Raw genomic sequence first — 27,314 nt, 5'->3', positions numbered from 1 at the left:
AAAATAATTATATTTTAAAATAATTATATTTCAAAATAATTAGATTGCAAAATAATTAAATTTTAAAATAATTATATTTCAAAATAATTATATTTTAAAATAATTATATTTTAAAATAATTATATTTCAAAAATCTAATTTATGCGAATCGTTTATTCATATTTCAATTTGAGCCGTTACAGTTTAGTTTAAACATTCATATTATAATTTGAGTATTTTTAATTTTAAGATTCGTAAAATTTCAATTTAATATTTGATTATATTATATAGTCCTCTCATTTCAATTTATGAATTCATATTCAAATTATAGTTTATGTATTCACATTTTAGTCTAATAATGCATGATAAAATTTTAATTTAATTATTATAATTATAATCGGAACATTCCTATTTTAATAGACACAATATGCGCAGTAAAAATTTATAAATTTTAATTACTCCAAAGATTTGGGAGCTCTATACCATTTAATCTGGTTATACTAAATAGGATTTCTGTTTGGATACTTTCAAAAGCTGTACATTTAATACTTTGGTTTAGTTTATGTACTTTTAACAGTTTAAACTACAGCTGAAAACTGTGAGTTCCATTTTTGCAATAAATATTTGAGGATTTAAAATTTTATGATTCGAGATCATAACAGCTGAAAAGTTTAATATGTCTTCAATGCTGTTAATTAAAAACATAATTTTTTGTTTTAATTTATTATAAAAGTTTTCCCTTATTTTTATTGTTAAGATATAAAAATCTGTTAAAAACAATATTTAAAAAGTCTAAAATTGCTTCAATATTGTTATTAAGAAAAATTATCATTTTATTATTCATCATATCATTCTTTCTTTTTTATTGTTGTCTTCATTGTTATGATTTTGTTTATTGTTATGATAAAGAAAATCTGTTAATAACAATATTTAAGGAGTCTAAAATTGCTTCAGTTTCGTTATTAGAAAACATTATGATTTTATTATTTATCATAATATTCTTTCTTTTTTATTGTTGTCTTTATTGTTATGATATTGCTTATTGTTATGATAAAAGAAATCTGTTAATAACAATATTTAAAAATTCCAAAATTGCATCAAATTTGTTATTAGAAAACATTATCATTTTATTATTCATTATATCGTTCTTTCTTTTTTATTGCTGTCTTTATTGTTATGATATTGTCTTTTGTTATGATAAAAAAATCTGTTTATAACAATATTTAAAAATTCTAAAATTCCATCAAATTTGCTATTAGAAAACATTATCAATTTAATATAGGTCAAATCATTCTTTCTTTTTTATTGTTGTCTTTATTTTTATGATATTGTTATGATAAAAAAAATCTGTTAATAACAATATTTAAAATTTCTAAAATTGCTCTAATTTTGTTATTAGAAAACAATATCATTTTATTATTCATCATATCATTCTTTTTCATTGTTGTCTTTATTGTTATGAAACAAAAAAAATTGTTAATAACAATATTTAAAAAGTCTCAAATTGCTTCAATTTTGTTATTAGAAAACATTATCAATTTATTATTCATCATATCGTTCTTTCTTTTTTATTGTTGTCTTTATTGTTATGATAAAAAAAATCTGTTAATAACAATATTTAAAAATTCTAAAATTGCATCAAATTTGTTATTAGGAAACACTATCATTTTATTATTCATCATATCAATCTTTTTTACTGTTGTCTTTTTTGTTATGAAAAAAAATCTGTTAATAACAATATTTAAAAAGTCTGAAATTGCTTCAATTTTGTTATTAGAGAACATTATCATTTTATTATTCATCATATCAATCTTTTTTATTGTTGTCTTTTTTGTTATGAAAAAAAATCTGTTAATAACAATATTTAAAAAGTCTAAAATTGCTTCAATTTTGTTAATAGAAAACATTATCATTTTATCATTCGTCATATCATTCTTTCTTTTTCATTGTTGTCTTATAAAAAAGTGTATATATCAATTTGATCCAACTGATGTAATTGATTCACTGGCCGGTTTCTCAACTCCAACATAACCTTACGTATATTTTTTTTATACTAATGCAACTTGTTTTTCAACCTCAGAATATTTTTTGGCGGAAGCAATTCGATTCGAACAAAGTGAATATCCGTTTTATCTGACGCCCATCTTCCACAAAACTCGTTGATGACTTACGAAACTCGGAACAGGCGAGCGGAATTTGGGGCCCCTTTAAGAAAAGGTGGATGTCACGCGTACGGGCACTTCCTTCTGACCATGACTTAATGCACCGTTAAAAGCCGTTTTATTTCCTGATCAGATGGCTCACAAAAGGAAGGGAAATTTTTACTATCTTAAGATTAAGCAAATGTAAATTAATCTTGATTATGATTTCCATGGGTCAAGGGTACATTTACTTTTATGCAAATAATTTATGACATCCCTATATTTGCGTTTTCGAAAAAAGAATGATTAAATATGCTTTTAATCCAAAGTATCAAAAGGAAATTGTCAAAAAACTTTATCCCCATTCTGATATCAGAAATTTAACATTTACATAATTCCTTACGATTTATTCTTAACATTTCACTGCATATTGTCCTGCATGCATTTTGCATTAACAAAATATCGCGTATGTGAAGGAAATCAAATAGAAGACCTATTCTTACTGTAGCATTCTAACATGTGGGAGTTTATACCCGTTAAATTATGTACTTGTGAGAATCGTTTTTTACGATATATTGCATCCGTGATTTTGTATCCGTAATAATTTGAACCCGTCAGGTAATAAGCTTGCATTATCTCCCTCTCCCAGCAAAATTATTTACATCTCTCCAGACTTCAATTCAGTCCAAGTCCTAGATCCTAAAATCCCGTCTTCATAATATTTAGTGTTCTCGCAATATTTTTCTTTACGAACAAGATTTTATTGATGAAATTAGCATCCTTAATGCGTCTCCAGAAAATTATATACAAGAGTTTGTTTTCTTTTCTCGTAATTATTTTGTGCCCACCCTTGCAAACATTTACCTTGTTTTTGAGGTTTATTGAAGGTTGTTTTGAGGTGTCAAGGTTGATTTAAGGCTTATATGAAGTTGACTTCAAAACCTACATTAAAAGATCAACCTCTCAAGGTGTATAATCAAGATATATGAAGTTGTTTTATTCATACTTGAGGTTGTTTTGAGGCTATTGGAAATCTACTTTTAAGTAACCAGCTAAGAGAAGTTACTTTTATGGTGTAGAGGCTATTTCTTCTGCACATAAAGCGAATAAGTGTTTTTGAGTTCTGAATAGTCTCACCCAATCTCAACTAAAAGTATTGCTGAGTCATATATGAGGATGATTTTATGAGGTGTAAATGAGGTTGAAATTTAAGGTTTATTAATGAGGTTATTTTTGGCACAAAACATAAACTCATTTTCTAACTCTGTATCCTTTTACATCTGTCATCCTCAAAACATTTTCAAAAACACCTTAGTTTTTCTGTAAGGGTAAAGATTGTACCTGTGATATTTTGAACCATATGAACCAGATATGTGACTTATTGTGGTTTAAATTTCTTGCAACTTTTAATATGGGGCTGCAATAATGCTGTCATAATATTTATTTTTCATCGTAATACTTATTTTTAAATTAATTCTCACTTAAATTACTTTCCATAGCACTTAATTATAAGCGTTAACTTTGCTGAGCTTTAAGAGCCGGATCGACGAACATTCTATTGCTGACTGTCATCTGAGAAAGTGAATTGTCTTCTCCCCGTCTTTTCTCTCTTCGCGTGCTCGAAAAGTAAAGTAATCTTATATAGAGTTCAGTTAATCTTGTCTTTGTCTGGATTGCATTTTTTGCAACAAGATTAAGTCGAATATAGTAAATAACTTTAAGTAAAAGAAAACAGATTTATACTGGGCATGCAATTGAGGACACAACTGTGTATTCTGATGATACTACTGTCGTATTGAAGTACCGTAAACTTCCAGTACTAGATTTTGTGATTATGATGCTTAATTAAATAAGTCCCGCAGTGGACTGATCGTTGAGACACAGTTTCCAGCAGATCACCGAAGTCATTCATCACTGGCTGCGGTCAGTGTGCTGGTGGGTGACCACTTGGATCAGTCTGCATAGGGACCAAGGGTGCACGGTATTGGTCCTCGATAAACTGTTCTACCGTAAAGTGCTCGACTTCGCCTGCAGGTCGTCGGGCTAATGAAGTGGGGGTGCCATCCCCTCTGCAGAGGATCAAAATTGTGATGGCATGTCTTCGGATCTTCCTCAGGGATTTCCCAGACCGTCGCCAATAGCCCATTCTGCAGCTCTAGCGCGAAGTAAATGAACTATAACAACAACATAATTAAATAAATTATTGAGTAAAAGAAGCTATTCTCCAATAATAAGAAGTAATCTTTTTTGATTGCTCAACTGTACAGCAGCACACTTCACGAAGCAATGAAACTGACCTATGGTTAAAACTTGTAAATGACGCATCCTTTACATTAGTTGACTACACAAAACTTTCGTTATTATTTCCAGGCAGCAACAGCCATTGTAGCAGGTGCTAAGTTGAACTTTATTATCTTACTTTTTAAACCTCATTATACGAAATTATGGTTCAGCGTAAGTAAAAATATGGTTCAGTTTAATACCTTAATTAGATTAGCAATAAATACGATTCATATTATGGTTTAAGGTACAGATAATATAGCTCAATCGATTTTAAAATAAAGTAATTTTAAATTCGTAATATTTTGTACCCATGAAAATATCGTAATATTTTGTACCCATGTACCCGCAAAATTTTGTACCCATGAGACATTATACCAGTGATATTTTGTTGTAGTGAACTTTTGTGCTTGTGAAATTACGTTCAATATGTTTTTTAATTAATGATTTAAAATTCTCCTTCTTCAAACATCTAATTTAAAAAATAGGAGTAGGAAAAAATGGGAGGGGAAAAAATTAAAGATAAAAAAAAACAAAAAATAAATAGCTTGTATTATCGACCATTTCCACATTATATGGATACCTTTAAATGTGTGTCTCACAAATTTAATTACAGATAATTTTCATTTATAGTTTTTTTAAAAAATACACTGATGATATAACAACCCCCTGGCCAACACGATCTCAGAATTTTAAAACTGTTTGACTATCAAGAAATGAGAAGAAGAAAAAAAATATTTCCTCTAATTACAGGAAGAACATCTGTTTTTAAGCAGATGATATTATATTGAGAACAGATGACATCTGCTTCGCACACTATTAGCGTCATCACTTGTCTTAACCACCTTATTTTTTTTTTAAATAAAAGTACGTAGACATCATAGTACAATGTATCATAGCTATGTTACATTAAAAAATAAACGTGTTTTATGTAATTCTTTCAATCTAAACCTAATACGTCATAAAACTTCTCATAGCATATTGACATCAAAAAATGTGGAAGATACTTGGCACCTAAATGTAGTGAAACGCCATATATTACTCTTGGATCTAATATTTCACAACATTAATGTTCTTTTACACTACTTAACCTTTTACTTACGGATGGTATAACAATTGAACCAGTATGGTGGGTTTTATACAAAACGCCGTAAGCAAAGGTTTAATGTAAAGTAACCACCACCATTTTTATTATTCCACAACACTAAAGTTTATATTTACAGTAAGATTACACGAGTCATTAAAGTTATTTTTACAATGCAATATGATTTAAGAATAATTGGCTTTTAATGCAATTATATACTGATTCGTAAAATAAAGTAACATATACGTAACACAAATAAAATCATAAGACAAGTTCGAATTAGGCTTAAAAGAAATGGAGCGGATAGAAATTGTACAATTCAAAAATTAGTTAGTACAGTGCTCAGAGATTTAAAAATTATCCTTATTACACAACTAAAAACATATTTAATGGTGCATTTTTGCTTCTGTTGACAAATAACGTCCAGATTATAAACAAACTACTCGAAATATTCTACTTAGCGTTCCTTGAATTTTAGTTATTCAAAGACACCAAAATTATTCTGTCTTTTCAGAAGTTAAAATATTTCTAGTATGGTGTTAAAACGCTACATTTTGGTGTAAGATAATTAGATTTTGAATTACCTATTTTTATTTTATTACCGTCGTTTAACAGCAGATCCAATTTTTTGAGCTTACGACTATTAATGTTCAACTCCTTTGCCTTCTAATTTTAAACCCAATCCAGAAAACAAGGAAACTCTTGGATGTAGAATTGAGAGAAATTTACCTCCTTGGAGGACTTTTTTTGATGGGACTAATCCGCATTTACGTTAAATGGAGAGGAAATCCACTAAAACCTTTCCACGATTAGCCTGTCGGTAAAGGGACTCTAACCCATGATCCTTTAACCACTTAGGATATATTATGCGGTTGGTGCGAACCAGATGCGGAATTCGTATCGACCAGCCGTCGCTGGGATTCGAACATGTTCTCCTTATTGGAAGATGAACGCTATATCACCTGAGACATAGTAATTATCGTATTTAACATCTATTGAAGAATAAATTGATGCCCGCTGGGTAATGGTGATTGCTACAGAGACGACGTAAAATTCAGCATGATTTTACTCAGTGTTACTAAATTTATTTCATATGAACATCCATGGATTTTGGTACCCGTGTCTTAATACAAATCCTGCTCCCGGTTTAACTTAGAATGGAGAAAACTATGTTTTAAATATTTAATTGCAACATGTTATCTTAAAACAAACAATTTCGGTTAATTTTCAAATATTACCTTAATTTGGTTTAGTTAAAGACATCTAAATTGCAATGACCTATACTTAACCGTCAGTAGGTAGCGCGATGCGCATTAAAAAAAATCTTACATTATTATTTTTTATTATGCATGATATTATTTTAACATAGTAAACAATATATTTAGCATTAAATTTGGAATTTATAAGAAACTAGTTACTTAAACAGCTAAAGGCGATTCAACATACGGCATTTCTGTGCCAAAAAAAGGTGATAATTCACATTCTTTTTTCTATATATGAAGTTTCGTTTAATAAAGTGTTTAGGAGTTGCTTCATGTTATGACGTCTTTCGAGTGCAATGCTCTTCCATTTAATCTCGAGTGACAAACTTGTTAAGGTTTTCGAACAGTAGTGAAAAAAATCATAATTTCATAAATACCTTCGTGAAAATTTTGCTTCGGTAGTGGTTTAATTTATTATGATTTGAATGGATAATTTATTAAAAATAATTTTTGCAACCTCAGAAAAAATAAATAATTCACTTAATATTTTAATCCATCAAAAATATTAATTTCGAAAGCTGAAAATTAAAAAAACAAAATTTCAAGCAAAATTTAATAACTAGAAATCATCCAAATTTAAAAAGGAAAAAAAAGAAAACAATAATTTCAAAAATAAGAAAACATTATCCTAAATGTAACGTTTAAATCAAGTTCATTTTACTTTAATTTCAAATAAAACTTTTATTTTTAATAAAACTTTTATTTTAAATAAAACTTTTATTATGAGTAACACTTTTATTTTAAATAAAACTTTTATTTTAAATAAAACTTTTATTTTAAATCAAACTTTTATTTTAAAATAATATTAATTTTAGTTTTCAATAATCATCGGTTGTGAATACTAACTTCTGTATTGAGCTGTATCTTTGAGATAATATTTAGATTATAAAGTTCGACATTTAAATTTTTTTTAAAAGAAAAATTTTTTTTAAAAAGTTCTTAAAAATAAAAAACTCACAACTTGGAAGTCGTAGCTTTCAAACAACTTACAAAATATTGTTGCAGAATTTGTAATCCAAAAATTATCATGAAGTGAAAAAATGATACCTTAAAAATGATACCTTAATGATACTTTAAAAGTTAATTATGTATACAAATTTGGCACTTAAATTGTAATGTTAGTAAAATATTTATATTAATTATTATCATTATTAATTATTATTATTATTATTTATTAATTTTTTAATTAATTTAGAAGTATTAATGTTTAGTTTTTTTCATTGTGCTAATAAAAACATTCCTCAGTAATTATTATAATTATTAATATCATTAATAGTATTAATATCACTAATATTATCATTAATGTTATCAATATCAATATTATTGGTAACAATTTATGTGAACCAATTCTATGGTTGATTAATTATATATCATTTTTTAATTTACTGCAATGAAATACAAGTTAAACGTCAGTTGATTAAATAATAATAGATAGTAGTAAATGATAACGAGTTAGGTTGATAATTGATCTTAAAAGATAATTGTCTACTATAAATAATAGTTTTTTTTGTACATTCCTAAGTTTTAGACGTTACGATATATCTGTAACGTACCTTTAAGTGGCATTTAAAGAAAAGGGTTCTTTACTGTTAAAAAAAAGTTTCTAGAAAATTTTTAGTTGAACTTTTCTTAGGATCACGTGATTTCCCCACCTGAGGGTGTATATTTTTGTGGTCAATAATAACCAAAGCCGGTTATTTCTTTGTGGTAGAAATTGCCTTGGTTTCTTAGAAAATCTATTGATTGTTTGGGGATAACACATGGTCAAGGTCAACAACTTATTATGGTCGTTCACGTAATTAAGGTTCACTTCAATTTAAGTTCAGCTACACATTATATTAGTAAAATAACAGAAGAACAATAGCTTTTACAAAGAAGATATTAGCTGGCAATAATTATATGAAACAAAATTTCATTTGAAATATTCAAATTTAGTGTTTGATTGCAAGAATTTCTTTCAAAACTATCTAATAAATCATCAGTTTAGAATTAATTTGACATACATTGCAAGAATTTCTTTTAGAACTTGCTAGTACAATAACTGTTTATACTATAAAATATTCCGGATAAAATTACAATAAAAATTACTGGTAAAGAGTACCGTAAAAATAAACTGGTGTCGATATTTTTTACCGTAGAATCCATTTTTACCGGAGGATGTTACGGAACAAAAACTCCGATATACCGTATTTTTCACAGTAATAACTACCTTAAAATCACTGAATCACTCGAATTAAATAAATATTACTGGGAAAATTACGGTATAATATATCACGGTAAAAATGGATTTTATGATAAACTGGATTTTACGAATGATGCACCCAAGTGTCAGTACTTTATATCGTAATTTGATTTTTAAAAAAACTTAACAGTGTACAACTAAATTAATTTACTAAACTAATCTTGTTGCCTTATGAACTCGTTATTTTTACAGCAAGTTTCACGCTGTTAATTAAACTAAATTTTCTAAAACAAGAATTAATTACGAAAGCTTCGGAATTACAGGCAAAATATAATTTTTTCAATTGAAATAATTTATTGGATTTCTATTCATTAAAAAAGTTTTATTTTTCTTAAATATATTGTTTAAATAACTAAAGTTATTATCCACAAAAACGTTGTGCATACATATAAAAATTGGTAATGATTTTTAAAAATGTTTTCTCAAACATATATTTTTAGATTTAAGGATTTGAAGAATTTGCAACTAAATTAATTTTTGAGGGCTCGAATAAAATTTAAAACTTCTTCTATAGAATACTTTGCATTTTAGTATTATGTGTTTAAAATCACTAATATTTGACTCTAGCGAATCAACTCACTCTAGCGAATAAAATATTCATCAGCGAATAAAATCTAGCTAAAATGCACATCAAATTATTTATTTATTTAATCTTCTTAACTGAACCCGCAAATTCTGTTTCTAGATAGCCCATACTAAAATGCTGCTATAAGGTACCTTTGATAAAAATAAAAATTCACTTATACTAAGATGCTGTTATAAGGTACCTTTGATAAAAATAAAAATTCACTTACACTAAGATGCTGTTATAAGGTACCTTTGATAAAAATGAAAATTCACTTATACTAAGATGCTGTTATAAGGTACCTTTGATAAAAATAAAAATTCACTTATTATTGATATGTGCAGTATTTTCCGTCTCGAGACTTTTATTTACGCACAAACATAAAAATGATAAAGACAGAAATATCCTGCTATAATGCTACCATGTTAATCTACCAAAATATAGCGAGAACTATTTTTTATAACCATTTACATGTATTATTTTTCTTCAACTCAATCTAGTAACTACACTGTGAAAAATTTCGGATCAAATTACTGTATAAAGACCGGTATTCTGGGAGCATTCTCCGTAAAATGCTTTTTTCGTAAAATCCGTTTTGACCACAAAATATTTTACGGTATTTTTTACAGTAATATTTATTTAATTAAAGTGATTTTGTGATTTTACAGTAATACGGTTTTATAATGAAAAAATAGCGATATATCAGATTTTTTGTTCCGTAACATGCTCCGGGAAAAAGAAATTTCACTGTCAAAAGTACCGGACTCCTCAGTGCTGGTTGATTTTACCGTACAGTGATACTGAATTTTTTACAGTTTAAGCTAGATCAAGAAAAGTAAATATTTGATAAATGCTTTCTAAAAACAAATTTTGCAAATTTTTTACCATTAAAATTTACATGGAAGATCGTAATTTTAAGACGTTTTAAATTCAACTAATCATTTTGAAAACATTTTCTCGGAACATTTTCAAACATTTTTCTTATTTTAATTTTAGAGGTAATCTGTAATAACCTTGAATTTGGAATCTTTTACTATTGCGAAAAGCAGTTTGATATGTAAAAGTATTATTAGTTAAATGTTAAAATCTATTATTATTTATGTTAATAACTATTACATGTTAATAACCATTAATATTTTTTTAACAAACTATGTATTACAAATTTATAAGTATTATAAAAAAGTGAAAAAGACATTATAAAATCCATTCAATCTTTGTCTAATATTATTCCGTCTAGCCTTCTGGAATTTTCTAATTGCGTATCTGAAAGTAATAATTATTTCTCTCTATAGTTATATTAGACTATTGTATTTTGAAAGTTTATTTAGTTTTAAGGGGTCATATGCCAACACCAGAATAAAAATTAGGTTCATATTTTTAAAATATATTAATGACAGTTATAAAATGAATTTGTAAAACTCAAAAACATTATTTGTATCAGCTGTTTTTTTTAAACTTTCATAAATAGTGTAAAAAAACATGAAAGTTATTGTCCGTTACTTGTGAAACTAATCCACTTGCAGTGAAAAAGCAACAACCAATATTTCTGCTACAAATAAAGCATTATTTCTCTAGATAAAGACCTACAAATATTTCAATTTTTTTCCACATTAGTGAATAAAAATAATATTTTTGACAAAATGGTTATGAATCAAAGATCTCTTCTTTCAGTTAATTTTTTAAATTTTTAAATTGTTAAACAATTTAAAATCATTGTCTAAATTTAAAAAAAAAAAACTATAAGACCAACATCGGGTTTGATAAGTGCGAAAATAGGTAAGGAGAAACATGTGATGTTGATTTAAACTAATAAAAATACTCATTAATAGGACATTTTTGAGAATGACTAGAAAAGCATATGAAGCTAATCCAATGACTTCTTTACCAGACCAATAACTTCGAATACCTGACCAATTCACTTCTTAGACCAGATCAATCACTTTTTAGATCCAGATAAAGCCACAAATGAGCCGAGAAATTTCAATTTGTACAAAACTCTTGGAGTTAATACAAATTTTTACAGCAATGTTTTTTGACCCTCGTAACACATCATTTTCCTGAAAAAATATCCGAGCATGAATCGTAATCCAATTATAGTTTTCGTAATCCAATTATTTACCTCTGCGCAACCAATTTTTAATTGTGTGTATAATTTTTAAGCTATGAAGAACCTGTGGTAACATTGTTTAAAATTCTATTCTTTAGAATCTCTGAGTTTTTGTATCACATGAAACAATGGATTTTCAAAAATACTTGGTCTTTTCCATGATGATGTCTATTTCGTAGTCGTTTCGTTATCTTCTTGAAAGTATATAAAGTATACGCTCCCTTAAGAAACCACAAAATTGTATTGCCGTATTTAGTGAAATCTGATCCAGATGTGGAATATAGCTAGTAAAAAGAAAGAAATAACCAAGTCCTTCAAGGTTGAATAATTACAGTTCTTGAATCTTAACCATTGATTGAATGAAGATATTTTCCTTAATGGAAACTAGAAATCTTACATAATATAAATTTCTTAACAGGGACCAGAAGCAACAATAACGTTAAAACGTACCAAAATTATTCATATTATACATTTTTGAATATACAATGCATATTTTGTGATCGTGAATATTTATGAGATTTCTTGAAATGGCCATGTTGTTACAAAAAAAGCATTGAAAACTGGTTTTAGAAATTGTAGTTTGTATTAAGGATCACTTAAATATGAAATAAAAATAAGGGAGAATGTTGTACCTCCGACCAGCTTTAACTTTTTAATTTTCATGCATAAATTAATAATTTTCAAAGAAATTTTAAAGAAAATGCATCATTTGACTTTTATTACCTTTTATGAATAAATTATGAAATTTCAATAAAAAAAAAACTTTCTCTTAAAGTAAGAACATTTTGACTAAGGTGGTCTAATGTACAACATGGCGCTGGCTATAGCTTGGACCACCATATCTTGTACCTTTGACCTTTGAATGTTACTTCTTGCATGACATTCATTTCCATTCCTTCTTCTACGCCTGTTAGTTGAATAAATTTGGGTTTTCATGCAATTGAAACTTAGTTTTCAAACAGCCAGTATAAACTGAAATGAACCAAATTAATCTTAAGTTTAATCCCAATCATAATTTTTCTTTGAATATTTTAAAAGCGTATAGTTTTACAAATGACATAAATAAACTACTAACTTTTAAAATCATGATTGCGGCCAGAGGCCATATATATTAGAAGAAAAAATGCACAGACAGATCCTCATTTCTATGGTCCTGATTGCTTTAGGACTAGCGGTGAAATTTGCTTATAGGGGGGAGAGTAGATAAGTCGGAATCTAATAAGAAAGAATGCCAATAAGATACCAATAAGAAAGATAATATAACACCATCGACAGTTCAAAATTTAAACAGTGTTAGAGTTTTGCTCAGTGAATCATATATATAATTCGAATTAAATCAATCAGATCCAGATTTGAGAACCGATTTTAGTCAGTTGACTCGAAAACAGGGTTAGCTAGAATTGCTGATAGTCATTATTATTATCAAGCCACATGTATAATTTCATAAAGGCCAAATTAAATTTGAGGTGGATTTAAGTAAATACGAAAGAACTACCGTATAACTTCGATTTTGCATGTTGATTTAATCGAATTACTTAAATGGAAATTTACAAAAGTAAAATAAATTTAAACAAGAAAGCAAAATGGAAACAAATAAATAAAGTAAAATTAAGCAAAGGTAATTTTTTGCTTTAGTGATCTTTTTTCTGTACGAATTCCATAAATGCAAAACCTTTTATATTTTCACTTAAAAATCATTAAATATTCTATAATTTCAAAAGACATTTTTAATTTATATCACGAAGCAATAATTTTGAATAAAAATAATTCTAATCTGGAGCAACCCAATTTTATTTTATTTTATAACTGGCGTTGAACAGTAGATCCAGTTTTGAGTTTTCGTTCAATATCCATATCCTTGTAATTTTGAGTTCAACTCGGAAGACAAGAGAACTCCTAGATCAAGCATCTGGACAAAGTAGCCTTCGTGTAAGGCTTTTTGATAGAACTTACCAGCATTTGCGTTGTATGGAGATAACAACTATAGAAACCTCTCACAGTTACCCCGACTGCAAGAGTATTCTAACCGATGATCCGTCTATGATTGAGGATATTTTATGTCAGAACTGTGATCTCTGCTACCCAGAAGCAAAATTAGAATCTACCAGCCACCATTGGAATTCTAGCCTGGATCACCTTATTAGGAAGTTAAGGCTCCATCCTCTGAGCCACCACGACTCTAGGATATTTTATTGTGATTTATATCTGTACTCGATAAAAACTTGAGAATCAATCAAGATTAAATTCAATCACTTATTGGATAGATTAGAGCTGATGATTGGAATATAAATTACTGTTCTGAGATGCCAATTTAGTGATTCGAATCTCCAAATAAATGCTCATAAATTCATAAACCAATGGAGGTAATAAAAAATGGCAAGTTCTAAATATTAAAAAACCGAATGCTTTTAATGGTGAAAACTTTTTTAGCTTAAAATTATTACCTAATATAAATATAAGGAAAATAATAGATTCTACAGTTACCGCTTCTTTTATTGACGTATCTTTTACAGATACAAACTAACAGACATTATGTAAAATCTTGCTCGAAACCTGTCTTTATCTGTCTAAAATAAACACAATTCGTAAACAACAACAATATTTAAATATATAATTAAGTAACTAAGAAGGATACATTTAGATTACGTCAAGTAATTACTGAATCACCCTGAACCCTGACCCTCACAAATGATGGCGAGTTCCGAAAAAAGAATATGTTTACATTTAATTTATTATGTAAAACCAACAACCACTCTTCTGCAAAAACGGGATTGAAAACGAGTATATCATTATATACTATGAATATTTTCCATTAAATTTCGAAGGTTGTTTGCACTGCATGATTTTGCTGCTGTTACTATTTCTCATTAGCAATTTCAGCTGGTGTTATTCAGCCTTCGGCAAAATCGTCTGATAATGTTTTGTGTTGATTTTATTAAAATCAACACAAAATGGAATAATAGATTTATTTTTTAAAAAAATATTCCTAATTACGTTTAGTTTTGTGAAGATTACATTTTTAAATATTTCAATAAAAGGTTCTTTGATGCATTAAAAGTAAAAAGGAAAACCGTCCATTTAAAACCAATATTTGCTTAAATATACTTAAAAACTATAAAATAGAATAAATATGAAAAAGATCCCTGATTCAAACTTTGGAAATGACATTGATTAACTAAAAAAAATCACGTTAACAAGAATATATTCCGTGAATCAAATATTTTCTGAGAAGATGTCAATGAAATTGAGTTTCAATAGGTAAACTCTGAACTCACAGGTTTAGTTAACCTTCTAGTAAATAACAATAAAGGATTACAATATACAGAAACGAGAATAAGATTTGCATCATATTGTACAATGACTGTACATTTTTTTCCGCACCTGCTTTGTGAATGCTGTATTAGCATAGTGAATTATATTATTGCACAGTGAGCCAGCATCCAAGGTTTCGTGGCCAAAATTAGTACTTCGATAAAACTTGTTTCAAAATTTGGGGGTATTTATTTAGGGGTTTTTATGAGCAGGTAAATTGAATTCATAGTTGAAATTTTGAAATACACTAAAAATACCCCAAAAAACAAACAAAATGACGGCTGAAATATGGCGACCAAAAATAAAAAAATTAATATAGTGCGTTTAAATAATTAAATATAGCAATGAAAATATAATAATTTTCGTAATTTTATTTTAAAAATGAAAAGCAAATTATATTTCCGAATTAATAGTACAAATTAACGCGAATTAATTGCAAAATAAAGCGAAAACATGAAGAAAAAAACGTAATTTTTGTTTTTCGGTATATTTAGTCCACCTTTGCAATATGGGCAAAATGGGGCAGGTTTTTTCGAAAGAAGAAATATCAAAGAAGACAACAATAAAAAGTTTAGCTAATTACCTAGTGGAATTTTTTGGAACTAAGTTTCGAAAGTCATTCAAACATTGTAAAATGTCAAATGATAAGATTTAAACTATAAGTTTGTCAAGAGTATTAACTAATCCAACAAATTGAAAAATTGTACTATAATTTCAGACTAATTACTCTGATAAAAATGTAACAGTAAGGTGAAATTCCTATATATATTTCTGAAGTATAAATTTAAAAGTTACTTTAAAAAAAATTAACATATTTTTCACTACATTATTCTCTCGTCGGTCCAAAAAATAAATTATAATGTTTGGAATGATTATGAATACTTAATTTGGGCGATATTAAAACTGCCTATTTTGCGCTTTATAATCATTGATAAAACTAATGAAAACTTTGAAACTAATAAAAAGATGATGTAAAATCGATTTCATATTTTTTAACTGAGAATTATCTTTATATATGAGCTGATATTACCTTTATATGTTCAGAGATTTCAAACTAACTTATAATATTTCCTTGCAACAATTTCTTCTCTTTAGCGATAAAGGTTTGGCTCTGGTCTTTATATTGAAATATAAAGACCAATATTTTTATGAAGTCCAAAAGAAAGTTTCTTTAATAAAAGCGTTTTTTGTAAGAAAATGCCAAGATTTTCTTGTTGATAAAAATATTTATATATTTATTATGCTACGCATAATAAGCACACGTCATAAAAATATTATATTGAAAAGCATTGGGGCTTATCGCTCGAATGGTCAAGTTCTTTCATTAGTATTTAGGAAATATTTAAATGTTTACAAATTCCTTTAATATGTAAACTGAATTGTATGTGTTATGTATTAATAAATCACAACTGATTTTGTAAATTTTGATAAAAACAAATAAAATGTGTTTATAAATATTATGCTTTAAGCTCAACGACAGTTTTTTTATTTATTTATGATCGTAATCAGAATGATGTCTATGCTACAGCAGCAAATTACAACAATAAATATGATGTTTGAGCACAAAAAGTCGTTTTCAAAGCGAAGAAAAATCGTTTTAAATTATCTAAGTCGTTTTCAAAATGAAGAAAAAATTATCTTCTGTATAAAATATTTAAACTTAGGAAAATAATTCTGTCAAGTATCAGTTTCTATCATCTGTCATGCATTAACTGTCTTGTTAGATGATACTGTAATAAATTTCATGCATATTTCAGATATCATAACAGCGATTCAAATCAGATTTTCAAAAAAACTGTCAAAATAAATATGTTTTATTCAACTTCAAATGCATCCAAAGAAGAAAAATAACACAATATTAAATGTCAATCAATTTTGTTTCCTTTTCAAAAAGATAATGTTTTTCTTTCTTTCGTTATTTATTTATTTATTTGCATTTTATAGATGATACTTTATTCAAATAAAGCAATGAGAAATACAGGAAGAATAAAAATATAGCTCGAGGCTAATAAATAAATTTAAAAAGTATTTTTATTTTCTGAGTTTTTTTCAAATGTTACAAAAAGAAGCATTTTTTTAAAGAAATAAAAAACAGGATTATTTATAAAACAAATTTATTCCGGGTTCTATAGTAATGGTTTTTTACGTGAACTTAATGAGAATAAAAAATTTCATTCTCAATTGCGAAATAATGGATTGAGTTTCTGATTACGAACCGTTCAATAATTTGATTTTAATCACTTTTGTTTCTTTAATTTGATATTTAATCAAATAAGTGTTGATTACGCATTATGAATTTTTACTTCCGGAATATTAAACATTTATTTCCTAATTTGTTATTTATTTTGTAAAAAGCATTTTAATGCCTCTGTTTTTCTTCGAGCAATCTTACATAATGTTTTACGCTTTATAATCATTTCAAAATAACTTTATAGCTGAAGAAATTCTTCAATATCTAGTTTTTATTTTATGAAAATTCGATAGTTATTGTAAAATATTTATATATCTAAAGTTATTAAATTCCTAACTAATTATTTATTTCATAAAATTGTATACTTTATAATTATTAAGCCTTTTTAATAATTTCACATTTTATAATTATGTATATTGATTTCGAAATCCATGCATATTTTTTCTTAAATTTTTCAGTGAAAATTTTATTTTAAATAGCTACTATGGAAAAAATTTCATAACTGAAATGGAAAAATTCTCATATCACCATCCTAGCCTAGCGTCAATAAAATTAAATAGAAATTATCGAAGATAAATAGAAGTTTGAAAAATAAAGTTATAAAATATATATGGATTAGAATCAAATTATGGGGAAATCTCTTTACGTCAGATGCAACGGATTACAATCCTTTTAAACATTACATATAATGTGGCACAATGGTAATGATAAAAACCAAAGAATACTTTTTTAGGCAAAAGAATACTATACAATATTAAAATGAATGAATTATAAATTTAAAATTTATTTTAAAGAGTTAATAAATTAACTTCGTTAATAGTTCTTCTTTTCAATGTTTTATACAGGATACTACCATGCAGATAATACCGTATAACCTAAATATAACTGGTGATTTGAAGAAAAAAAAGAAAAGCGAAACAGCTAAAAAAAATGATAGAAGATTAAAAAGAAAAAAATCTACGTTTTGCTGCGTTCTGTTTAGCAATCTAGACTTTTACGCTTACCTAGTTTGAAAACTAGTTTCAAAGTTCGTCAACAGATGATGCTGCGTATTGAAAAAACTAGATAGCTTAGCAAATTTTTCAAAATAACCACGATGTGCAGCAACAGGGTTCTGCTGTTTAAAGATAATATGAACCATACACACATTTAGTATTTCAGCACACCTAGACATTCACCTAGACATCTTAATTGGAGCGATCTGACATGCAGCAGTAACAGGTGATTTATAAATTTTTCCAGTCAGTTTGCGCCATCTATTAAAGAACTTTGTAATTAATTTTGAAACTTCATGGAAATTCTTACTTAGCTTTTTAAGCAAAACGCAGCACATCTTTTACCACCCTTTTTTAATTTATTTTTCAAATCGGCAATTGTTTTAATAACACTCAGTATACATGGATATATGAAATATATGCCTGGAGCAAAATTAAGTAGACAAAATGAATGAATAAGAATGAGACAAAATGAATGAAAAAACATTGAACAAAAATGAGAGATAGAGAGAAAGTTCACTGGAGTACGCAAGGTTTGTGAAACTCATATTAATCTATCACATTATTTCAACTTAATTAATTATCTATTACATTATTTCAACTTAATTAATTATCTATCGCATTATTTCAACTTAATTAAATATCTATCACATTATTTCAACTTAATTAATTATCTATCACATTATATCAACTTAATTATCAATCACATTATTTCAACTTAATTAAATATCTATCACATTACTTCAACTTAATTAATTATCTATCACATTATATCAACTTAATTATCGATCACATTATTTCACAAATCCATCACATTATTTTTATTTATTATCTTTCATTGATTCCTTTTAATGTGACGAAATTGAAAAATTAAGGCAACAATTTTTGTTTTCTTTGCAAAGTTAAATTAGACGTATTAGTTTAACAATTCTACTGCTTAGCGTTAATTTTAATTAATTTTAATTGTTCATTTTAGTAACTAGTATCATTTTAGAATATTCTTTGATTATTACAAAAAAATTATTTCCTATATTTTTATGAATTTCCTATTTTTCCTATATTTATATTCTTTGATTACAGAAAAATTATTTCCTATATTTTTATAAAAATAAGTACCTACTTTTTATTAATTTCGTAAATTATTAAATTAATTTATTTGTGTGCTATTGAAACTATTAGTTTTTTAGTTGAAAAATATGTTCGAATTTCTTGACTGTATATGGTTAATGCGTTTGATAATAATTACTGATGATTACAGATGCATCTATATTTTCATATTTTATGGAAATTTGAAAATATATTAATTTACATACGATATATTCGAATTATTCAATTTATTCATCATTTATTCATCATGAATTTATTGAAAAAGTATAGTTTGATTATTATATCAGAATTGTGAAATTTAAAATAAAAAATTTTAAAAAAACATTTTCCAAAATAAAAAAAAGTTAACTTCTATCTGCATTTAAATAAGCTTAATATAATATGGAAAAAAATACGATCGTTAGGGTAGTATAATGAAGCTCTTCAGAATCGAAACACTGAATAATTCTGTGTTTCAACACTGAAGAAGGTGTTTCTTACTTTATTATATAGTACCGAAATGATAGGTTGTCTATTTATGGGACATTATTTGTGTTAACTTCTTAACGTTATTTTAACTTTCTTTTTTAGAATAATTAGTTCATGAGAATGGCATTTGGTTTATAAGTATTTTAAGCGCAAATATTGTATATAAACAAAATAAAAATTTTAATTTTATGTAAAAAATTTTAAAAAGTTCAGACTTTTAAGACATTTATTATTCTTGTATAAAAACTGTTATTCCTTCAAATTCTTTTAGAACACTACATCGTTATTGTTCGATGAACAATTCTAAAACAATTTAGCAAACAATTCATCAACATGTATTAAATCCTGATTAGGGCTCAAAATTAGACATGCTTAATAAAACTTCTGATTTATATTCACCTCAGATGAGACACTTTTAATTTCACAATCGTTTTGGGAAATAGAACTTAAAAAAAGAATTTATTATCGCGCGTCTGCGCTGTCATGCATAACTCTTGATAACGTTCGGCATGTTTTGTCCCGAAAATCTGATGAAAGTTGCAAATGTTCTTCTCTATTGGTCACTTTTATTTCGTAAAATTGATTATTTAGAAGGACTTTTTTTGCAAGAGCTTAATAAATAAAAATAAAAAACGATTTTACAACAAACTTTTGAAAATGGCGCCTCGCGGAGAACAAAGGAAAACGAAATAAAATATCGCTTGCTTCTTCCGATTTCAATAAACGAAAAGGAAAGTCTCGAATTTTCGCTCTAAGGTCGGTCTCGTGAATCTGTGGAGAAACACGTGAGTGAATTAAGAAAACTGGTTCTTTGGGAAGTCCGAATTATAAAAAAAGAGGAAAATATAAACCATAACTTCCAAACTCACCTCTTCTGTACTTTGTAACAGATCCTCCACCAAAAGAGCACCAGGTTGTAGAGTTGAGTAGTTTAGTATTCTGAATTTCACACTTTACTGACTTGAGAATTTTTGTTGAGGGATCATTTTTCAAGTAAGTTTTAAAATTTCTCCTTCTTTAAATTTTATATGTTTTTCTTATTTTAATTTTAAAACATATGCAATAAATATAATTTCGTTTTAAAATTTAATTTTACTTTATAAAACTTTCGAAACATGTTTTAAACTTTAAATATTCGTATTTGTTATAATAAAATAACAAATAGCTTATTTTTTGTAAATATTTATTAATTATTTTAGACAATTTTTTAAAATTTAATTTTACTTTTAGTTAGGAATATATTTAACTATAAGGACAAAAAAAATCGTTAAAATGATCAAAGTTTAAAAGAAAAATTTACTCGATAAAATGACTTATATTGTGTTGGAAATATTTAGTTATTATATTTTATACAGCATATTTAATTATTATAATTTATATGATTATATAGTTTATTTAATAGTATTATATATTTTTAATAGTATTGTATATTTTATTTAATAGCATTATATATTTTTAAAACTAATTTCTTTTTTTCCAAAATTAGGAATATAGCTAAAGGAAAATAATCGTATTAAAAAATTATTAACAAGTACTTAATTTTTAAAAAAAATAATTCAAAATATTAGCTGCTAAAAAAATAAATACCTTATTTTACTTTTAAATGCTTTTAAATGTTCAGATATTTGTTTATTTTGCATTATTATAGAAAATATCAATGAAAATATTTCAACTTTAAACAATAGGGAAAAAAAGAGTTAAATGTCATTAATATGCTTAAGTTCGAAAATATATTTTGTACAAAATAAATGCCCAACTGGTAATTTTCAGAAAATTTAATAAAACCAACTTAATATTTTGTCCTCTCGAAATTCTTTCAGCTTAATAAAAAATTCATATCTTTTCGTAATAAACCATCAATTTTATGAAAGCAATCTTCTTGGAATGTATACAAATAAAATATTTTATAAAATGTTATAGTTTTTTTTTATCCATTAGTATAAAATTAAACTATTAGACTTTAGATAATTTGTTTCAGAACAAAACATTTTTACAGTCTTTTTTGAAAGCATACAAATAAATAGAAATTTTTAATTCTAATAAAAAAAAATTAACATTGCTCATTTAAAACTTTCTATCAATAAACTAATAATATCGATATAATAATAATAACTACCAGTTGATACTAAGTTTCAATATTCATTCTTCGTTCTAGTAAAGTGTATTTAGAATTTTTTTTTTTAAATGTAGGGCTTTTACAAAGTCGTTGTTACTTTTATTTGTAGTGGATATGTTTGTAAATCTACATCATGTTAAACAAAATATTAAGTAATTTAACATTCAAAATGTATAAATTTAAGTACTATATACAAAGAGCTATATGTATTAAAGACACTCGAAAAACAAATTACTAAAGTGCAAGTTTCTAGTTTTCTTATATTACAAGAATATAAAACTCGACATTAATTTTAAAATGATATTTCTTCGTACTAGTATAAAATATTTATTGCCCCATATCAAAAAATAAGAAAAATTTTTTTGTTTAATACGGATACGTCCCCATGCAACACAATTACTTTTAAGATAAGTTAAAACATGTCGTGTATAGTCTTAAAAATTATTCTAAAACATGATCTTATAAAACTTTTAATTTTGATTGCGTTGAAAAAGTTTTAAGAAAACTTGCAAATATTTTTGGAATCGCTCAAAATTATTTCAAAATGCAATCTTTTTAATGTTTCATATTTGATAAAATAAAATTTGTTCTTCATTAAATATATTTCTAGGATATATCAAAAATGTTTCTGAAACGTAATCTTGTAAAAAAATTATTTTTTATTAAAAATTATCATGTAATAAGTCTAAAATATTTTTTCAAAAATACATCTAGGATAATTTAACAATATTTCGTGAAGAAATATTTTCCTCATGATAACATTAAAGTATCTGAAGCTGGTATATCTGAAAAAATTTTGTGTGACACTTCAAAAACAATTAATAAGATATATTAATTAAAAATTAATAAGGTTAATTTTGAAATATTTGCACGATAAACTATTTTGCGAATTTGCGCATATTAAAGCATATAATTGGGGGCAGACATTTCTACGTTTTAAGGATTAAAAGGAAATATTCCTGTGGATTTTTTTAAAATCTTTTTTAAAATTTAAACTCATTACTTGCCTAAAGCGTACTTTCAATGTTGTGTGTAAGATAACCAAAAAGAAATTAATGGAAACTAAAAATCAGAAAAACTGCCGGCTAATCGATCAAGGACGTTTTAAAATGTATACACATTATGAAAACGTAAATAACTTTTATGAATAAATTTTTGAAATTTTTTAAAATAACTCATTTGGTCATACGTGACAATTTAAAAATTATTAAACTAAGACTTCTCAATTATTTTGTCAGCTATTTTTCTCTTATAATTTAGTGTACAATAAAACACAAAACCTATTTTTAAAGAAGTTTATCAATCCGTTTTTTTTTTTCAAAATAAATCGATTTATGCAAGATTATAATACGGCCAAGCAAAATAGCAGGAAAAAGACTTTGAGTAGATAACTTGACTGTATAAAATTCTGGATTTAACTTCGGTATGAAATACCGTCACCTTGGATGCATTAACCATAAAATCGATTTCACCATGAAATTGATTGCTACCGTAAAGTATTGTACAGTAATTGTTATAGTAATATTTATATAATTAAAGTGATTCTGTTATTTTACAGTAATTATTTCTATAAATATTATAGTATATCCAATTTTTTGTTCCATAACATGTTCTGGTAAAAATGGATTTTACGGCAAAAAGTACGGGCACTTTTAATAGCTGCACTTTTTACAGTTATTTGATTCGGGATTTTTTACTGTGTAATTTTTATGAACTCTAATACGGTATAATTTATTTAAATGATGTTAAATTAGATAAGTATGCTTGATTATTTTCTGCTATAATATGAAACAGACAAAAATTTATTATACTGATATAACTAAACGCATCTACGGTACAATACTGTAAAGGAATCAAAATATCATTTCGAAAGAGATTAATACGATTTCAGACTTATTGTGACGCATGGCTTAGTTTTTATTTAACTGAAAGCATCAATATATTATGCAATATTTGTAGCTGCAACTCTCCAAATACTGATCTGTCATAAGCTTTTTCTTTCTATTTTCTGTCCATCGAACAAATTAGTTCCCTTAGTACTTTATAAGTTTGGTCTTTTCGGAACGCTAATCAAACAAATTCATAAATTTTTGTATAGGCAACAGCCAGTGCTGCCAGATTAGAAGTTTTCCCCCTAAATTTAGGGGGATTTTTTTTATCTTCAGTGGGTATTTTAGGGGAATTTGTTTTTAGTGGTTTGTTTTAGAGTTATTTTCGAATTTTACTAGTTTTATATTGGTTACGTTCTGATATCAAATTTTATAACTGAATGTGTGAGATGGTAATATGAAAATCAATTCAAACATATTTCGACTCTTGTTTTAGTATTAAGTATTATTAAGTATTAAGTACTTATTAAGTATTCCGTTTTCAAATGCAGCTGTAGAGAGATGTTTCTCCATATTAAATATTACTAAAGACAAATTGAGAAATAAAATGTCTATAACTACAGTTGATGCTATTTTGCGCTTCTTCTATGTTAACAGCGAAAACATATACAAATCAGAAAGTATTGACGAAAATATGTTGGATATTTTATCAGAAATTTAAGCATAATGCTAGAATTAAAATATAAAAAATACTACATCGTTGATAATTAAATATTTATGAAAAAATGTGCCAGTCAAAAAGTATTGAAAAAAATATCTTAAATATTTCAGTAGAAATTAAAGATATTGTAACGATTGAAATGTTAAAAAGATTAATTTGTTGATAATAAAATATTGAAAAGTATTAAAGCAACGTTTTCCATACATTATTTAAATTTTGTGCTATTTTTATTTTAATTTCTATTACTTGGGTTTTTTTTTTAATTTTTATAAAATTATTGGTTGAAAGTTGAACCATAAGAAAATTAAACCATAATTATTGAACCAAAATATCTTGAGAAATAATATGGAGAGAATTTGGTGAAACTTTATTAGGGAATTAACTAGAACCAATTTTTTGTGAAAGTTGAACCATAACGTCATGTAATAAAGCTACTGATAATTCAATTTGACCAGCATATGTTTCAACATTGAACCGCGTTAAAGTTGCAGCAAAAATATCTGACGTTTTAATCCATTGGGCTTCAAAAATGTTAACAGTGAACATTATACGAGATGCATTGACAAACTGGAGATTATATGATAAGTAGTATAATATATGTAATACTTAATATGTCAATTTATTAATCTTATTACTAGTATCATATATTTTATTGAAGTTGTGCAGAAATAACAAACTTAAGAATAAAAATGTTCTCAATTACATAGCTAAATTTCGAGAAAACATCGACATAATTTAAATACTTTTTTTCAAAATTAAGGAGGATAATGTTAGGTTATAAATATATAATTAATCATTATTTTCTGATCTATTTTCTTTTTTTAAATCATATGTGAGCTGAACTGAAACAGGAATATAAATAAAATAAAGTTTAAAAAAGTGGGATTAACTAAAATTAATTTCTTAGTGCAAATTTTTAAGTTAAATGTGTAAACAAGCTAATGAATGTATGTAACACTATTTATTGGCGTATTTATTTCATTCACTTGTACGGATTTTTATAGTCCTTTTAGAAACAAATTTCTGAGATAAATAAACATATAAGTTAATGATTGGATGTGACATTCTTCATTGCTGTCTTTATTTCATTCACTTAATCATTTTATGTACATGCTTTTGAGTTAAATAGACGTATAATATAATTAATGAATGTGACACTATTTATTGCTGTATTTATTTTATTCACTAATAAGGATTTTTATAGTCTTATCAGGTGCAGATTTCTGAGTCCATTACACAGATTAAAAAATGAATAAGTAAGGCACTATTTACCTTCGCATTTGCTTCATTCATTTATCAATTTCAATAGTTACATATCTGAATTACATTTAATTATTTACAATACAACTTGCGCGCAAATAGTAACTTTAAATGAAAAATTAGTGAATGTTACACTATTTTTTTCTCTATTTATTTCATTTACTGAAAAAATTTTGTCAATCATTTTAGGTGCAAATTTCTGAGTCCATTACAAAAATAAGAGAGTGAATAAATAAGGCACTTTTTATCTCTGAATTTATTTCGTTTATTTATAAATTTTAATAGTTATGTATCTGAATTATGTTTTTATTTATAATACAACTTGCGTGCGCAAATAAAAACTTTCGCAATTTTTACAACGTGCAATATACGTGACAAAGTTCACTTTTACAGATTTCTCAGTAGGGTTAGGTCGTTATTGCGTTATATATTACCACACTTTGTAATTAGTTATATCCATTATACGACTTCCTTTTATCGATCTTTAGTGATAGATGGATCATTTGGTATTAAGGAAAAGAAAAGAATTTCATTTCACTTATGGAAGATAATTCTAGAAAGTTAATTGACTAATCTATAACGCTCGCAAAAATAAACGATTATTAAAATAGTATTGTTTTTAGACTAACAATTTAATCAATATAATGTTTTTCAATTATAGTAGTTAAAAATATTTATTATTTATGTTTTAATGAGTTGAGATTAAAAATGTGATCACTGTAACAGTTTTTATAAATACTAACCAATATGGTGTTTGCGTTTGAATGTTAATATAAGGTAAGTCTAGCATAGCTTGTTCAAATCGAAATAAAATTACCAAGATTAGAGATACACGAGCTGTTTATGCATATTTTTAATTCTCATACTTTTATGTATCATATTTTGAGCAAAATAGTTACGGAATATTGAGATCAAAATACTAAAAAATTGTTTAAAATTAAACTAATTGTTTAAAATTAAACTGGCCATCTCTCCTCTCTGTCGAGGTGAGATGGTCATCTAATAAAATAAAGGAAAAATGAAATTAAAATATGGAAAATGACCCATTTTATACAGTTGACCATGAAAACTTAGATTAAGCTGCAAGAAATTAATTTTGTTTAGGAAAATAACTGAAAAGAATCGTGGGTTTGATCCCCGTCCGCCGAAGACTCCTTGTGTAGTAAATGATGACTGATGCATGTTAAATCTTTCGGAGTCACAAAGTCCTCCAAGTTCCCCTCTGGGAGGGTACTGATCCAGAAGCTCTCTTGTATTCTGGATTTGGAGCAGAATTTCAAGGATACGGAATTAAACTTTGGTAGTCGTAAAGCCAGAATTGGCTCGGCTGTTCAACAACGGTTATGTAAATAAAGTGCTAAGAAAAGATGTGCAAGAAATATATATTCCTACGTAATTCTGACATATTTTGAGCAAAAAACAATGGAATAGTGAAAACAAAAAAAAACTTTACTGAAAATAAACTTACTTGTGGCCATCTAACCTTAATGTCATCATTATATGACCATCCAATACATGAAAAGAAAAGTAAAATTAAAATAATTAAGATAATATACAAATTACAATAACTTTACACGCTTTAACACTTACATAAAAATAATTTATTCCTTAGTCAGACTAAAATCAAAAAGCAGAAAAACGGTGAGATCTAATCA

The 27,314-nt window shown here is 26.4% G+C and overlaps 1 protein-coding gene and 1 long non-coding RNA gene across 2 annotated transcripts in view; one reads left to right on the top strand and one right to left on the bottom strand.

The window, feature by feature from the left end:
• Window positions 1–12,361: 12,361 nt before the first annotated feature.
• Window positions 12,362–27,256, bottom strand: LOC122270566 (uncharacterized). Its single transcript, XR_011637615.1, has 2 exons — window positions 27,128–27,256; window positions 12,362–12,632 (listed from the first exon to the last, which is right to left on the bottom strand). It is a non-coding gene; the product is annotated as an uncharacterized lncRNA (long non-coding RNA).
• LOC107440949 (clavesin-2-like) overlaps window positions 20,577–27,314 on the top strand; it is a 49,633-nt gene continuing 42,895 nt past the window's right edge. The window contains exon 1 of the mRNA XM_016054048.4: window positions 20,577–20,726. The gene's annotated coding sequence lies outside the window, so the exon portion shown is untranslated. The remainder of the gene's footprint in view (window positions 20,727–27,314) is intronic.

The sequence above is a fragment of the Parasteatoda tepidariorum genome, chromosome 9 (genome assembly GCF_043381705.1).
Source record: "Parasteatoda tepidariorum isolate YZ-2023 chromosome 9, CAS_Ptep_4.0, whole genome shotgun sequence".
NCBI classification, from domain to species: domain Eukaryota; kingdom Metazoa; phylum Arthropoda; class Arachnida; order Araneae; family Theridiidae; genus Parasteatoda; species Parasteatoda tepidariorum.
This window is presented reverse-complemented; position numbering and strand designations above follow the sequence as displayed.